A 16421-nucleotide genomic window follows, 5' to 3' on the forward strand; every position below is an offset into this window, starting at 1 on the left:
GGGGCTGCCCAGGGAGGTGGTGTAGTCACATCCCTGGAGATGTTTAAAGAAAGCCTGGATGTGGCACTTGGTGCAATGGTTTGGTTGATAGGGTGGTGATCAGTGGCAGCTTGGACCTGATGCTCTCAGAGAACATTTCCAACCTAAATGATCTTGTGATTCTGTGCCTTATTAGAAAACATCTTATCAGAGGAAGAGCAACCCCAGCACAGTTCATCACAGATATTTAGCAGGAAGGGAAGCCAGATACTGTTGTAAATGCAATTCAAATATTTCAGCCTTTATCCAGCTAGAATCCCCTTTAACAATTATATCCTAGAATTTCTGGAAACCCTCTGTCTGCAGGAGTATCTCACTCTGCCTTTATACACAATGATTTACTTTAATTCTTTCCCCCCTATACCCCAAGATGGGGACAGAACCCTCACGACTGTCAGATCTTTTGCCCCAAAACCAAGGTACACTGTGGCCACCCCAACCTGGGCTGACTTATCTGCCTCTCTCTTCCTGATCTGCTTCTGCTGTCCCTGATCTGCCTCTGTCCTTCCTAATCTGCCTCTTTCTCCCTGATCTGCCTCTCTCTCCCTGATCATCTATCTGCCCTCCCTGCTCATCTTGTGGTCTCCCTGATCTGCCTCTCTCTCCCTGATCATCTTCTGCTCTCCCTGATCTGTTTCTGCCCTCCCTGATCTGCTTCTGCCCTCCCTAATCATCTTCTGCTCTCCCTGATCATCTTGTGCTCTCTCTGATCTGCCTCTGCCCTCCCTGCCCATCCTGTCCCCCAAGGCCTCTCAGGGATAAAGGGACATCTCTAAGGCCATAGAATGATGGTGACACCTCCACCAGCAATTTTCCTTTTAACCAGAGAGGGGGTAGTAGTTTCCAGCCAGTTTTCATCCTTGTAATCCTACTGAGCCCACCCTACATTTCAGAAGTGACACCTTACATTAACTGAGCATGTTTCATCATAACTCATTTTCCTCTTTACTCACATTTCCCCCTCAGACACAGGCCTTTATCAAGATGATTATCAGATGTATTATTTACTATTTTATGGTGCAGAAAGCACTCACCCAAAGGCAGGTGATACTCGCAGGAAGGGTGCTTTAACAAGAGACATTAATTAGCAACCCCTGTAATAACACCACAGCAACAAGCGTCAAAGCTCCCTACATGGACTCAAGCAGTCAAGATTAAGTTAACATTTTTTTCCTTATTACCCTGACTTTTATATAATTTCACACTGTAAATGGAAAAGTCATCCAGAAATTTGGGGCAGGTCATTTATCACTGTTGAAAGCAACTGCACAGAAATGTCTGAGATGGAAGAATTTCGGTAATGTTTTCTGAATTCCCAACACAGGACAAGACTGTGCTGCTTTCACTCCTCCTGTTTCTGCACTTTGGTCTCACCTGTATGAAATCTACTTGCTGGAATCAATGAAAGCAGCAAAAGACCACAAATCTGTCATGGAAAGATGTAAAAGTCACATAAAGAGTGGCCAGTAACAACACAGAGTAACAGCTAAGCCAGAGCTGCCATTGCAAATCAGTGCTCCAGGACTGCCAGAGGACTCAGTGACTCCACAGGACAACACCCACAGAGATCCCATCAGACTAAAAGTTGTCCATGACTCACAAAAACACAGGCTCAGGCTTCCCTGCATTCCTGCTTGGAAAACCAACTTCAAATCAAACAGCCCTCTTTCAGTTTGGGGGTTGTTTTTTTCCCAGTGTTCCTAAGAAAACCATAGGATGATTTAGATTGGAAAAGAGCTTTGAAGGTCATCTAGCACAACTTAGTGCCAGCTTCAAATGTGGAACAGCTTGCTCAGGGTCATGCCCAGCTGAGCTTTGAGCGTCCCCAAGGATGGAGATTCCCACCCCTGTCTGGGCCACTGTTCCCATGTTGGAACATCCTCCTGGTGAGAAAGCTATTTATATTTGACCAGAATTCCCCCTACTGCAATTACAGCTTTTACCTCAAATCCTTTTGCTGTGCACCTCAGGGACGAGTCTGGATTTTCCTTCTTTTATGACCTGCACTGGGTAAGTGAAGAAAGGAATAAAACCACATCCAGCTCTTCTCCTGAGCAAGGGATGCTGGCACTCCCAAGCCTCCCCCTGTGTGCCACGTGCTCCCACCTTGTTGGCCCTTCTCTGGACTCCCCCCAGTCACCAGTACCTCTCCTGTACTGGGCAGACTGGTCACAACTCTCCAGAAGCAAGATCACAAGTTGGAAACAGAGCAAGGAGATTAAAAAGAGTGGGGAGGGCAATTATTGAAGAGTTCAATGCCCATCCCTTGGCTCAGGTATCTCTGATAAATCAGTTTATCCCGATTTATCAGAGATAAATGGCACCTGCCATTCCAGAGGGCTTTCCCTGAGCTCACAATGCCACCATTCACCCAGAGCTGCTGAGAGCAAAGGAAGAGTTGGGATGAACTTTGCCAAAGTCCCCGGGAAAAGAATTTTATTTTCAGAATCCCGCACTGGAGAAGTAAAAAAAAGTTTCCATACAATGGAGGCCACCATTTAATCAAAACATTAATCCTAGAGTGAATTTTCTGAACACATTTGAACCTCAAGGTCAAAAGTTGCAAATACAGATTAAATACATTTCTTATATATAGGATTAGCCACACAAAAGAGATTGTTTTAAAACTTGTTTTCCTTCCAAAATCCACAAAGTATTGGAATTAAGGGACTTCAAAAATCAGCAAAGGAGTTTGATACATTTAAAAATCTCTGTTCACAGCATTATCAAGATAGCCTTGCTAAAAAGAATTAATTCTGATTATCAGGGGAAAAAATTGTTTGCCTGCTTTAGCAGGTTACATAATTCCCAAAAATACTTAGAGCAATATTAAATTCTGCTATATTGGAAGTTTTACATTATACAAGATAATGCAATACCCAAAACTGAACACGACCATTTAGGATCAGAGCAAGGCAGTGGCAGATTATTAATCACCTCTGCATTTGTTTCAGAAACAATTGGAAAATGAGGCTTTGGTAAAGGCATGTACTGAGAAACAAAAGCAAATCAGAGCAGAATTCAGAGATTAACAACTCAACCAAATTCCTAAAGGCCAAAATGTATCCAGAGGGGCTCTGCTGGGGGAAAGGTGCACTGAGGGGTGGGCAGGGATCAAATACAGTGGTGGGAAAACAAAGGACTTAAACAATCTTCATTTCAGTGGGGCCACAGTGTCAATAAAGAGAGAACTTGTGCATGAAGGCTGTCCCTGTGGTCTTTAACCAAAATCAAACCAGCACACATCCAGAAAAAGCAACAGGGAGGCAGGTGGCAGCACAGGTAACAAGTGGTGGCACCTCTTGGCGTGGGAGAGGGTTTGAATTCAGCTCTGAAACATCTTCCAGCATCCCCTGGTGCTCAGCTCCCGGGCAGCAGGGGTGGAGCAGTTCCAGCAGCCTGGGAGATCTGCTCTGTGGAGAGGGGGAGGCTCTGTCCATGGCCCCAGGGCTGCTGTGTCAGGAGAGGCAGGCAAGCAGGAAAACTGGGGAAAGGAGGAGGCAGCAAAGTGGCTAAAGAGCAAGACATGCATTTGAGCCTTTGCCAAATATCTGCAACCACTGGAGAAGGCAGGGAAGGAGTGGGATGGCTACAGGCCTTCACCCTGGCATTCAGGTGGAAGGAAAGCTGCCAGCACTGCTCTGCAGCACAGATTTCTCAGGTCCTCATGGGTTAGAAACAAACATCCTCATTTCTGCTCCCCAGATATATTATATTCTATTTTATTGCCATTCTGCCCAGGAACAGAGCACTCTGCCTGTGCTGGCCAGCACTGACACCCTGCTGGCCAAACACAACCTGGGTGCTCACAGGACATGAGGCAGGGAAGCTCAGAGCAGGGCTCTTCCAGAGGCAAAGCCAATTTGGGCAACTTGAAATCACCCTAAGTTTCATAAATAAAGGCTAAACAGCTTTCTGAGGCACTCTGAAGCACATTTTCTGCTGGATGAATATGGATTTTGCAACACTTGCAAATCCCATTAGCAGCAAGGAGAGCTGTAGGACTCAGTGCACACGATGCATTATCACTGAAGTGACCCCTATTTAATTACTGAAGTAAATGCAAACACTTTTCAGTTGAGTTTTACAGTGTTAAATAGCTTACAAATTGTTGCATAGATGCTTTTCCTGGCATGCATCAGGTCCAAAAATGGAGCAAAGTCATTCCTTCACTTCAGCTGAAACCTGGGCCCTCAGTGGTCAGCACCAGCTAAGAAGGGACACTGCCCTTGATCCCCACAAAAACTGTGGTCATTCTTTAGGAGTTTCACATCTTCACTTTAAAAACCACTCAGTTACAGCCCCTTCATGTTCTATTTTATGGTTCCAGCAGTTTTCTTAACCTTGAGAAAATTTGGCACCGTTATTCTAATTATGAGAAGTGGGAGTACATGAAATCTTTCCAGCAAAGGAGAATCTGAGCTGGCAGATGCATGAAATTCTATCCTGCAAAATGACAGAAGGGGAAGTAATGGGACACTAGACCTGTCACTTACCCAGGTAAGTGCTGTAAATAAAAAACTACATTCTTTTAAGCTCATTCAGCTCTTGATAAATTGACACCAAGTATGGATATTGTTACCAAATGCAGCTGCAGTAACTCAAATTGCTTATTTACAAAACCTGTTGTCACTATAGCACAAAGACAAGCAGTGTGTGTGTGTCTGTGTACATTTAAAGCCCCAAATCCCAGAAAGGAAAGCCTCCCATGTGTGTCCTGACACAGCATCATACATGAAAAATGCATGCACTTTCCTACTGAGCTCACACATTGGGTTACAGCCACATGGGAGGACTGGGAATTTAAATACCCCACTGGGCCTTTTCCTTCTCTGGGACAACTGCCCTGGAACCCAACATGCACAAATCCCAGATGCCATGAAGGCTATGGAGTCATCAATCCCTAAAATTTGGAGAAAACTGAAGAAGTGTATTTTTTAACAGTTTCCCCTTAAAACCCTCAAGTTTATTAAGGTCTCTGTGCTAAAAATATTCGAAAGCTTTCATTCCAATAAAAGACACCATTGCACAAGGTCTCCTCGAGCACAGGAAAGCTCAGTGGAATGCAGGAAGGCCCTCACAGACATTCCTGTTCCAGAGGGGCAGAACGGAGCTGTCAATGATCTCCTCCACAGCAGAAACCCTCGGAGATCCGTGCAGCCACTGATGTCCTCACACACATTTAAAACCAGACTCCAATCCCTCCTGCATCCTTCTCTGTGTTGTACTTGGCTAACCCCTTACATAATCCCAGGACTTCCTTCTTTTAAAGCACATATAAAATAGTCTGAGTTCAAGCACGGAGATAACAAAGTCGTCAAACAAATCTGAACGCTTCCAAAACCTACTTTTCTCTTTTGACAACTGTCTGAGAACAGAGAGTGCAGAGAGCTGTTCCTCCTTTAAATTTAGCTTCAGCCTCTGTGAAAATCCCTCCCAATGCTCCAGCATTTGCTGCCTGGTCTTTCAAGTGGAACGGGGCAATGAACCCGATTTTGCTGACCCATTCCCATGGCCGTGGGATTACAGAAGGGAAAAACTGAAGAGAAAACCCGATTTTAATTTTGTTTTTACTTCTAGGGTTGGTGTGTGTGTGCAGCAGTGGGACAGCTGCTGCTGCACCTCTGTCTGGCACATCTTTGTGTGCCAGGGAAGGAGCTGGTGCTGGAGCTGGTGCTGCTGGGGCCGGATGCGCTGCCCTCGGAGCCACGTGAGCTCTGGAGATGCTCAGATGTCTGCCTGACATGGGATTGCTCTGAAATTAGAACATTGCCCCATTTTCAATAAAGCCTCCAAGATCCCAGGGTTGTCCCTGTTAGCAAGGGATGTCCTTGAAAACGAGGACAGCTGATGACCTTAAAGAAGGAGGGTAATTAGTCACAGCCCTGCAACCTTTTCTCCCAAAGAAACAGTGATAAAAGTAAACTCCTATTAGAATATCATTAAATGCATTATTATGCAATACTGGTTACATAACCATGCTTTACCAACTCGGGGTATTTTCAGGCAGAATTCAGTTTCACAGAATTGCCCACACAGAAAGGTTTTTGAAGTATGAATTGTCTCTCTGGAGGGGATGAAAAAAGCTCAGGTAAACTGATGAATGGCAGATTGGCTGCCAATATTTCACATCCAACTTGAACCCTTAAAAAAAAAAAAAGTCTTTTTAAGAATCCCTTTTCAGCTAATTCCTCCCAGAGAAGTGATAAAATTCATAGAAGCATTTGCAGCTCCAAATATATCACCCTATCCAGACATTCAGTACCATTTGAATTTCAGCTAAAAATTCACTGTGAATCCATGCAAAAATCAAGGATAAGCAAAATTAGACTACATTAAGCATGACAACTTGAAAAATCTTGCTGCATTTTGTCAAAATTAATATTGTAATCTGTTTTCCTCTATCCCTGCGTCCAATAACAAGCAGAAATAGCAATGCATTCTATGTTTTACTAAAATATTTCATCTCATTTTACTCATTTAACAGCTTTAGTTAGTTCAGAAATGTTCTAACCTCCAGAATAAATACCTGAATATTGTTCTTACTGGTGCGTGAGCTCAAGTTAAATAAAATTCACAGCTATTATAAAGTCTAAAAGCAAGAAAAGAATGAAACAGGAGTGCATGTGAAATTCTGACAAGGCAAGCTGGTGCTGAATTTTTTAAAAGATCAAGTTTAAAAAGAAAGCATGTACATTTTTCAGCACAGAAATCTTTATGAGATATAAGCATTGTTATTATTTAAAGTTCATTATTAAGCTGTTTATTTTCTTGCCCAACATTTCCTTGCAATATCAGCCATTTACTGCTATCTATGAAAGTCATCCCAAAATACTGCATTTGTAATGGGCTACAGTGACAATTGTTAAAGAGAAAATAAACATCTGATTAATATCTCAGGTACAGCATCATCTCTAGGTAATAAATCCAGCATAGTTACATTTTTCTTTCACATGGCTCCACTCTAATGAATCATTTCTACTCCCATCCTTCCCAAAAGTCAAATGCAGGGGACATTTTCGAAGCAATTACCATTTGCCTTCTGGCTGTGCAAACTAATAATGGACATTCTCCCTCTGTCACCAACCCACATTTCGTGCCTCACGGCTTCCCACTCAGGACACGCACAGCCTGGAACCCCAAACCAGACCCCAGAACCGTCCAGCCAGCCCAGGCTAACCCTGCTGGGCAGCGAAGCATCCCTGGGTGCCGTACCTGGATGGCTGCAGCCCCGCGGGTGCCGGGCAGCGGACGCGCCGTGCAGGTGAGCCCCGCTGGCCATGCGAGGGACGACTGAGGGCTGCCCGGCGCAGCCCGGGGTGTGGCAGCAGGGACACACCTTTCCTGCTTCTCTCCACCCCCTCGCATCCCTGCATCGCCGTCTCTTCCCCGGCACAGGCTGCCTGGGGAAGGGAGCGCTGCGGGGAGGAGGCACCGCCTGCGGGGCGATGCTTTCCTTCCCTGCCAGATCCCGGCCAGCAGGATGACATCCCTGAGGCTTCCCGGGCGGCCCTGGCAGCATTCATGAGCCCGCAGGAAGGTGATTCCTGGGCGCTGTGTGCCCACCCCGGCACAGCCAGCCGGGGCTGGGCGCGCACCCCGGGCTGAGCCGAGCCCGCTCCTCGCACACCGAACCATCGGGAACGGGCTAAACACGGGGCCCTGGAGCCTCCAAACCTCAATGAGGACTTTCAACACCACTCAGCAAATGCTGCTGCAAAGGCAGGGAGCCACCAGGTGCAGCCACCACCTTTTACCTTTCTGGTTATTTATTGAGGTGCTGAAAGATGAGGCCAGCAGCAAGGAACGGCTTCACACCAGCCCAGAGCGCCTGGCTCGTTATGTGGTCGGGAATATTTAGGGAAAGGACAGGCAGGGGATTAAAGCAGAGGATGAAACTGAATCCCAGCCTCCCTCCCTGAGCCCTCAGGCACTAAAAGATCCCAAAAGAGGGGAGGCAGCAAAGCCAGTGCTGCAATTTTCAGCTTCTCTGCCCAGGGTTGGACACCAGGTGTAAGCCTGGGCCTCTGGTTCTGTACAGCTTGAACTGTAACACGTTTTTTCTGTAATCAACATGAATATATTGAAGTGCTGTTCTAAATTTCACAGGAAATAAAGGAGTAGAGAAAAGGGAAATAAAGTTCCTACTAGCTCAGATCTTCAAAATGTCCACACAAAAATAAGTGGGATGAGTGGGACAATCCATGTTAAAAAACAAACCAATGAAAGGAAAAGAAAGTTCCTACTAGCTTAGCTCTTTAAAATGTCCACAAAAAATAAGTGGGATGAGTGGGACAATCCATATTAAAAAACAAACCAATATTTTTATGGAAGAGATATATACACACATCAAGTTCGTATTATTATTATTATTATTATTATTATTATTATTGTTATTATTATTATTATTATTATTATTATTAACGTTAAAAAACAAACCAATATCTTTATGGGAGAGATGTATGCACACGTCAAGTTCCTATTATTATTACTATTATTATTATTTTTTTTTTTTATTATTATTAACCTCAGGCACTTTCTCGCAGGTAAACATTTTCTCCCATCAATAAAAGACAGAATTGTCATTAGAAAAATAAAATAATGACAAAATATCCAAAAGTAAGGAAGTTTGGTGCAGCTTTTTTAACTATTGTCTCATTTTCTCGGGAAACATTATTATATTTTAATGGTGCAAATTATGTTTATCACTGTCACACTATGGAAATTAACTTTTGATTCCTCTAAATTACAGAACTTTGTATCTGTAAAAAGTAACATTTTCTCCTATAAAAGTATAAGGACTTTTAATAGAGTGTAGAAGAATTATACTGTGATATTTAAAAATAAACAGGGTCAGACTTACCTGAGAAAATCAAATCCTGTGAGTTAATGCATGCTTGACTGGACAGATTTTTAAGAGTACTTCACATGTACAGGTGAAAGAAACCAACAGTCCCAGGTCTTTAAATTTTGAGATTATAAAAAGAGACTCCAAAAATACTCAAGATGGTTTCACGCAACTATTAAAATAAGTGGCTAAAACCTAGGTAATTAAGAAATTTAAAAATATGCAGGCACAAAATATGGCACCAAGCTGTTAGAAAAGCACATTTGTGGCACACAAATGTCTCAAGATAAAACCAAATTGCACCTGAACAGGAAAGCAGCATGTACAACCTCCACGAAATATTATTCTTAAGCACTGCTGTTGGTGAGAGGTCTCATGTCTTGAGTGGAAGTGATAAAGAAGATGAAGATCTATTTGTTATACATTTTTAAATAATTGTTATTCATATTCCAGGTCCAAACAAGAGTCTGAGAAAGCAAGCCCTGAAACTGTGCTGAGCTGCTGGGTCTCAGATTGTTGTAAACCCCAAAGGTTGAAGCCACTCTGCCTTTGCTCTGGCACAGTTAAACACCTTCAGCTCACCTCTCCCTGCAGGTGTCCTGCAGGTATTTGACACTGGTTTCTCCTGAAATAAACCCACACTTCCATCCAGGGCTCCCTGCAGCCCAGCCCAGGCTCTGACATCCCCCATGGATGCCCAGAGCTGCCCAGCTCCACCCAGGAGCAGCTGTGATTTACGAGGGCTCTGCACGCTTTGTGCAGAGGGCGAGGAGAGCCCGAGGAAGGGCTGGCACAGCTCTCACAGCTCTGCAGAGCCGGTGGCACCGTGACCTGCAGGAGCACAGAGAGCTCCTGGCACACAGAAATGCCAGCCTGGCCCTGCCTGGGAATAACCAGGGCCTGCAGCTGCCAGGGAAGGGCACAGCTCACAACAGGGGCACACGGTAAAAGTCACTTCAAAGCAGCCTCTGTATCTTTCTATATACAAATAAACACTTTTTGGTTTTTTTTCCCATTTTTCACAAGATAAATGTTCACGAGCGGCCATTGCCAACCTGAGCACAGCAGGCTAAATTTAAGAATTTAAAGAATTTAAGAATTAAGAATGTAAGTATTAAATTTAAGAATTAAAGGAATTTATTTCCCTTACCTTTGTGATATTTTCCATTCTGAATAACTCTGAAGTTGTTTTATCTAAATTTACAGAACCAAAAAAAAATTTTTAAAAAGGTGATTGGGGTGTGGAGTGTTTAAAAATTACAGAAAGTAAAAGGGAGAAGTTTTGTTCACAGCATAGGAAAAGGACATTCAAGACTAGTCCAAGATATTATTTTGGGAAAGTCACATCTGCCACTGCTCTAAAATTTGCTTGAAGCTCAGGGTAACTGAATGTTATCTTCACATTATATTATATAATTATCTTTTTTAGTCAGACATATACACATTTTCCTGTACATAATTGTAACTTTCTGGCCTAGATAAATCTGCAAACAGATAAAATATTGCTTCTTAACTAGGTAGTTTTTAGGAAATATTTAACAGTAAAATCAGATTTTAATTTTTTAAGAGTTATATGTAGGATAAGAGACAATAAATCTGTATCAAATCATTTTATCAAGGCACAGGCACATGGTGAAAGGAGAGAGTGGAATTTCAAGGAATGAATAAGGAGGACTGGAGAAGATGGAACTTATGTGTGGGGATGAAGAACAAATTAAATAACAATATTGGGAAACAATGAAATGGAAAAGGGTAATAGAAAACCTAGATAATTTAAGTAATTTATTTTAAACTTTAACTCTTTTTCCATAAATTTAGCAATGTCATTTCAAATTCAAGAATACAACAGCTCGTTTAAAAGAAACTACTATTTTTAAACAAAAGTTTTCTACCAAAAGCCTGAAATTTAAAAGAAAAAAAAAAAAAAAAAAAAAAAAAAAAGGGGGGTTTTACCCCCCAAAGTAATTTATTTTAAACTTTAACTCTTTTTCCATAAATTTAGCAATGTCATTTCAAATTCAAGAATACAACAGCTCGTTTAAAAGAAACTACTATTTTTAAACAAAAGTTGTCTACCAAAAGCCTGAAATTTAAAAAAAAAAAAAAAAAAAAAAGGTGGGCTTGATCCAGTCAATGCAATCCTATCCATTACAGTTTCAGGGGTGACCTTTACACCAGATCTTTGCATCAGTTCTGACTGCACCAATTCTGTGTAAGCACAGCTGACAGAGGTGTAAGAGATATGAATTCTGACAAAAGGTGTTGTAGTCCTTTTACACCACAGGTGTAAAAATTATGAATTCTGACCAAAGGAGTAAGAACTCTGAATTCTGACCAAAGCTCTGAGGTGGGGACCCCATAGCTCTGAACCCTCATCCCCCAATAACCCAGAGTCTGCTGCACCCCAGCATTCCAGCAGCTCAATGAGCTCCAACACCCACGTGTGCACAGGACACTCAGCCTCACCCCCAGCAAGGCAAAACCAGCCCCAAGTGCACAGATTTTTGTGCTGCTGCAGCAGTCCCCAGCTGCCCCACACAGCACATTTTTCAGACACACAGAGAGCAGCTGAGCACAAATATTTCATGAAGGTGTCACGTTACTCCCCCCAAAGGGAAGTGAGGCATGCAAGGCAGCCCTGGCGTCTCCAGATTTTAGAGATAATTGCACAAACCTGTCACAAAGTGCTGACCCTCACTGCAGTACAGCTCATGTACAAATGCAGATGTTAGAGCTGTGCTTTTTTATGCAGGTTGGGTATATTTCACATCATGCATGGTGACTCTAAGTCCCCACAGCAGGGTGTGGCACTGGGTGAGCTTTAAGGTCCCCTCCAGCCCAAACCATTCTGGGATGTGTTACAGGAACACAGGGCAGGGAGAGAAAGGGGTTTTTGCTATAAACTGCAGTGAATAAGCAAAACAAAGCAATTTTGCTCCACTGACTTCTAAAGATTTGTTAATGAGAACCCAAAATTTGACCCAACACTCTCTTGTAACAATTTATCAATCTGCACACATTCCTTTTATCAGCACTCTTGTCCAATGTCCATACCGCTGTTTGGTTTGTGTCCCTTCCAACATTTCCTCAAGGAATAATATTAATCTAAATTCATCCAAATGCATCTGTCATGACCAACCTTTCTGCAATGTAAGAACAGAATTCTTGATTGATAAGAAAGTTTTAAAAGTAGATGTTTTCTACTTTCTAAGGCTCTGGAAAAATTATTGGTTTTTTTCAGAAGAACCAGTCTTTTAAAGCAATTAATCTGCTTTTTAAAGAACAGCAGAAGCCCAAGCTGCAAAACCCCTTTCAACCTCAGTAAAACTATCATTTAATCCCATGCTGCGTTACATCTCCTGCAGCAAGAGAACAGGATTTAAAGATTGCATTTGTGCAGTTTTGGGACTGTTCTCACAGTCCCAATCCATCCCCCACCCTGCTTTTTCCATAATTATGACAATGAAAATATACAAACTATAATAAGTATGTCCTAAATGTTTGACCCAAACATAAACACCACTTTAAAAATATCCTCGTCCCATTTCACTGACTAATCCCAGATAACAAACCTTGTCCAGATAGAATTAAGTGGTTATTTCCCATAATTTTCATGTTAGAGTTGCCATACTCTGATCCCAGCTGTAGATCCAGCACCACATGGACACGTTGGACAAGGCTCTGAGACACAGTTTGGGATTACTGGGATGTCCTGGATTCAGTGATCCCTGTGGATCCCTTCCAGCTCAGGACATTCCATATATCCATAAGGATATATATATATATATATTCCATATATCCATAAGGATTAGTACAGCAGGAAATGCAGAGTGAGGCTCCATTCCCATAATCCAAACACAAGCAGGGCTGGGGTGAGGGATGAGCACAGAATAATCAGAATAATCAGAATGCTCAGAGGCACAGCACACACCTGGCAGTACCCATCCTGCATTTCCAGAGCAGCTGCAGCTCCTGGAGCCCTCAGGCTCCTCTTGGAGCTCTCACAGGCACAGCAGCCACGCAGCTCCCAAAGCTCATAAGCCCTGGAGCATGGACTGGCAAAAATCATCTCCTAAGAAATCTCAACACCAGCTACTGACTTGTCCAATTATCCAGCTAAATCAATGTGGAAAAGATCCTGCATCCTTTGGCATCTGCTTTGCTTTGGGAATGAGGGCCAGTTCTATTATAAGACAGAAATCCTGCTCTTTTTAATAAAATTTTGAAAAAAATCCACAGAATCACAGAACGACCAGGTTGGAAGAGACCTTCAAGATCATCAAGTCCAACCCAGTCCCAACACCTCAACTAAAACCTGGCACCCAGTGCCACATCCAGGCTTTGTTAAACACACCCAGGGATGGTGACTCCAGAATGACCAGGTTGGAAGAGACCTTCAAGATCATCAAGTCCAACCCAGCCCCAACACCTCAACTAAAACCTGGCACCCAGTGCCACATCCAGGCTTTGTTAAATACACCCAGGGATGGTGACTCCATCCCTCCCCGGGAAGCCATTCCAGATCTTTATCATTATTTCTGTGAAAAACTTTTTCCTGATGTCCAACCTAAATTTCCCTTGGCACAGCTTGAGGCTGTGTCCTCTGGTTCTGTCAGTGCTGCTGGAGAAAGATCCCAGCCCCGGCTGAGCACAGGCACCTTTCAGGAGCTGTGGAGTGATAAGGTCACCCCTGAGCCTCCTTTTCTCCAGAGTAAATACCCCGAGCTCCCTCAGTGGTTCCTCACAGGGTTTGTGTTCCCAGCCCCTCTCCAGCCTTGTTGCCCACACACATGGAATTAAGAAACTAAAGCAAATTTTTAATGAACTGTTCAGCAAAGGAGAATTTTCAGCTGGTTCTAGCACTGGTGATCACAGCCCTCCCCACAGGTCATTTTTAGGAAAGTGTGTTTCCCAGTTATCTGAATGATGCAGTGGTTTAAAATATTTATATTTAATTGCTCATGGAGCCTAATTCTGCTCAGCCTTTAGCAAGGGGAGCACAGCCCCAGCTCTCCCCAGTCTATGCAGGGAAATTTTGCTCTCAGTTACCAGATCAGGTAAAACCAACACCTGAGTGTCCCTATTATTTTATATTTTATATTTTACAGATCGAGGGTGACTGCTGGTTAATAAATCATTGTGCTTCTCTGAAAGCCACTGAAATAAATAAATTAAAGTCATCACAATAAAAATGTCTCTCTTTTTGTTCCTCAGAGCACCAAGAGCTGCAGACATCCCTTCACAGAATGCTTCCCTGAATTCCTGGAGAAGGAATGAAAGCATGACCCCCATCAGGGCAAAGCCCTTCCTAAAATGAAACGGAACCTGCAGAATCCACCTTTCAGACCACTGAAACACACACACACATGCAAAGGTTATGGACCTTTATATTTTACAGATCGAGGGTGACTGCTGGTTAATAAATCATTGTGCTTCTCTGAAAGCCACTGAAATAAATAAATTAAAGTCATCACAATAAAAATGTCTCTCTTTTTGTTCCTCAGAGCACCAAGAGCTGCAGACATCCCTTCACAGAATGCTTCCCTGAATTCCTGGAGAAGGAATGAAAGCATGACCCCCATCAGGGCAAAGCCCTTCCTAAAATGAAATGGAACCTGCAGAATCCACCTTTCAGACCACTGAAACACACACACACATGCAAAGATTTTTCAGAAGATGATGCAGGAGCACAGAGACACAGACAATTTGCCCTCACCCCAGTGACCAAAGCTCTCGGGTTATCAAAGCACACAGGCGTTGCTTCCTAAACTGAGGAATGTTTCACACAGACAGACAGGCATCCAGGCACTGCTTCATCCCTCTGACACAGCTGCTGAAATCCCAGAACATTTCTCCAGAGCCAGCCATTCCTTGTAAACAAGAAGCGAGCTGAGAGCAAGGGGATGGATTGGGGATGAAATTCTGCCCCAGTGACACATTAATGCAAATCAGGGGGAGGAGAGATGGATTTCTCATTCTCTGCCAGGGTCTTATCCTGCATCCAACCATTCAGCTGGAAGATGGGAGCCACTGAGCAGCTTGAAAATTGGAATTTTATTAGTCCAGAAGAACAGAAAATGTAAATATAAATATATATAAACACAGAATTAAAGCATTACCTCCCCTAAGGATGGAACAGTGCAAAGAAAAGTCACTGCCCATTTCAGACTGACTCTGTCTGAAAAAAAAAACAAAACACTGTAAACCCCCCCAATCCCTGCTGGCAGCAATTCCCACCCAGCTGGGGCTCAGGAACAAGCAGGGCATGTAATAAGCTTCCAGTAGTTGCATTCTGAACAAATGAGTTCATTTTCACTTCACCAGGTGGAATTCAGAAACTCTCAAGACAACCATTTGTTGTTGAGATTTGAGATTAATATGAAACCAATCATTCAATATTAAAAATTCAATATGTTAATAATAATAATGCAGTTTATTTTGCTTCTCTTTATCCCCCCAGATTAAATTTAATCCATGTTTGTATTGGTTGCCTGAGCATCTGAGCAAAAAAAAATATCTAGAATTAGGAAATAAAATGCTGACCACTGTGATTTTAAAATAATCTAGAAAATCTCAAAATAATCTGTTTCCAGTAGAACAAGAAAAATGTTGATACTTACAAAGCATTAAAACATTACAAAAATAAAAGCTAGCAATCATCAAAAATTGCCTTCACTTTTCATGCAGCACGTTATACTTTGGAGAAAATTATTTTCAGAACAGCTTAAGACGTCACAAAATTGAAGTGCTACATTTAGCTTGGACATACTGAAAAGTAGAAGATTCAATACTACCAAGAATGCTTAAACATAAAACATCTGTAAATATCTTAAACTTTATAAATAAAGTATTATGGGTGACTTTGATAAGGAAAACTTCTGCAAGCATCAGTGAAATGTATTAATTTTTTTTCTATTTAATCTTATGCACAAAAAGGGACATAAATAAGGAGAATGGTGCAGAACAATAAAATCTATTTCTAAATACATTTTTCTGTTAGAATCAGAAGCTCAGCATGAGAAGTTCAGGCCAATTCATCCAGGTCTGTGTCACTTCCACAGAGGAAGTTCAAAGTTCTCTTATGGCCCCAAAGAACCCTCTGCACAATTCCAAGGATTAGGATGGATTTTGCTCCATTGAAAGAAAATTTTAGAACAGAGAAACAGATTTAAAATGTGTTGAAATCTCCTATGGTTAGCCCAGGACACAAAAAAATGACTTTTCAAACTCTTGGTTTTTAAATAATCTTCACTAAAACAATGCAAGAAAATATCCCAAGACATTATTTGAGATTTGGTTTCATTGGTCCTGGGACAAATTTCTGGGTCTGGCCATAGGATTCTCAGTTTCTTACCTGGGCTCTGGACCAGCAATTTGCTCCTGATTTAGAAGAAAAGCAAACCCCAAGTGTTCTCTGTTGCAGCCTCAGCAGAGGGGGAACGTTCACACCTCAGCTTTTTGGCAGAGCTGAAATCCAGTTCACTCCTCACTGACATGTGCCAATGTCACAGGAGTTTTTTCCAACACCAAACTT

At 42.5% G+C, this 16421-nt stretch overlaps 1 protein-coding gene across 10 annotated transcripts in view; it reads right to left on the minus strand.

Annotated features, from left to right (window-relative positions):
* The window catches only part of ATP2B2 (ATPase plasma membrane Ca2+ transporting 2), a 396338-nt gene that overhangs the window by 186248 nt on the left and 193669 nt on the right, over nt 1-16421 (minus strand). The window contains exon 1 of one of the 10 annotated variants that reach the window (XM_039700995.1): nt 7255-7372. The exons of the other annotated variants lie outside the window; for them this stretch is intronic. The gene's annotated coding sequence lies outside the window, so the exon portion shown is untranslated. Of the gene's footprint in view, nt 1-7254; nt 7373-16421 lie in introns of those variants that run through there. 10 annotated transcript variants of the gene reach the window in all.

The sequence above is a fragment of the Passer montanus genome, unplaced genomic scaffold (assembly GCF_014805655.1).
Source record: "Passer montanus isolate IOZ18808 unplaced genomic scaffold, ASM1480565v1 scaffold147, whole genome shotgun sequence".
In the NCBI taxonomy this organism is placed as follows: domain Eukaryota; kingdom Metazoa; phylum Chordata; class Aves; order Passeriformes; family Passeridae; genus Passer; species Passer montanus.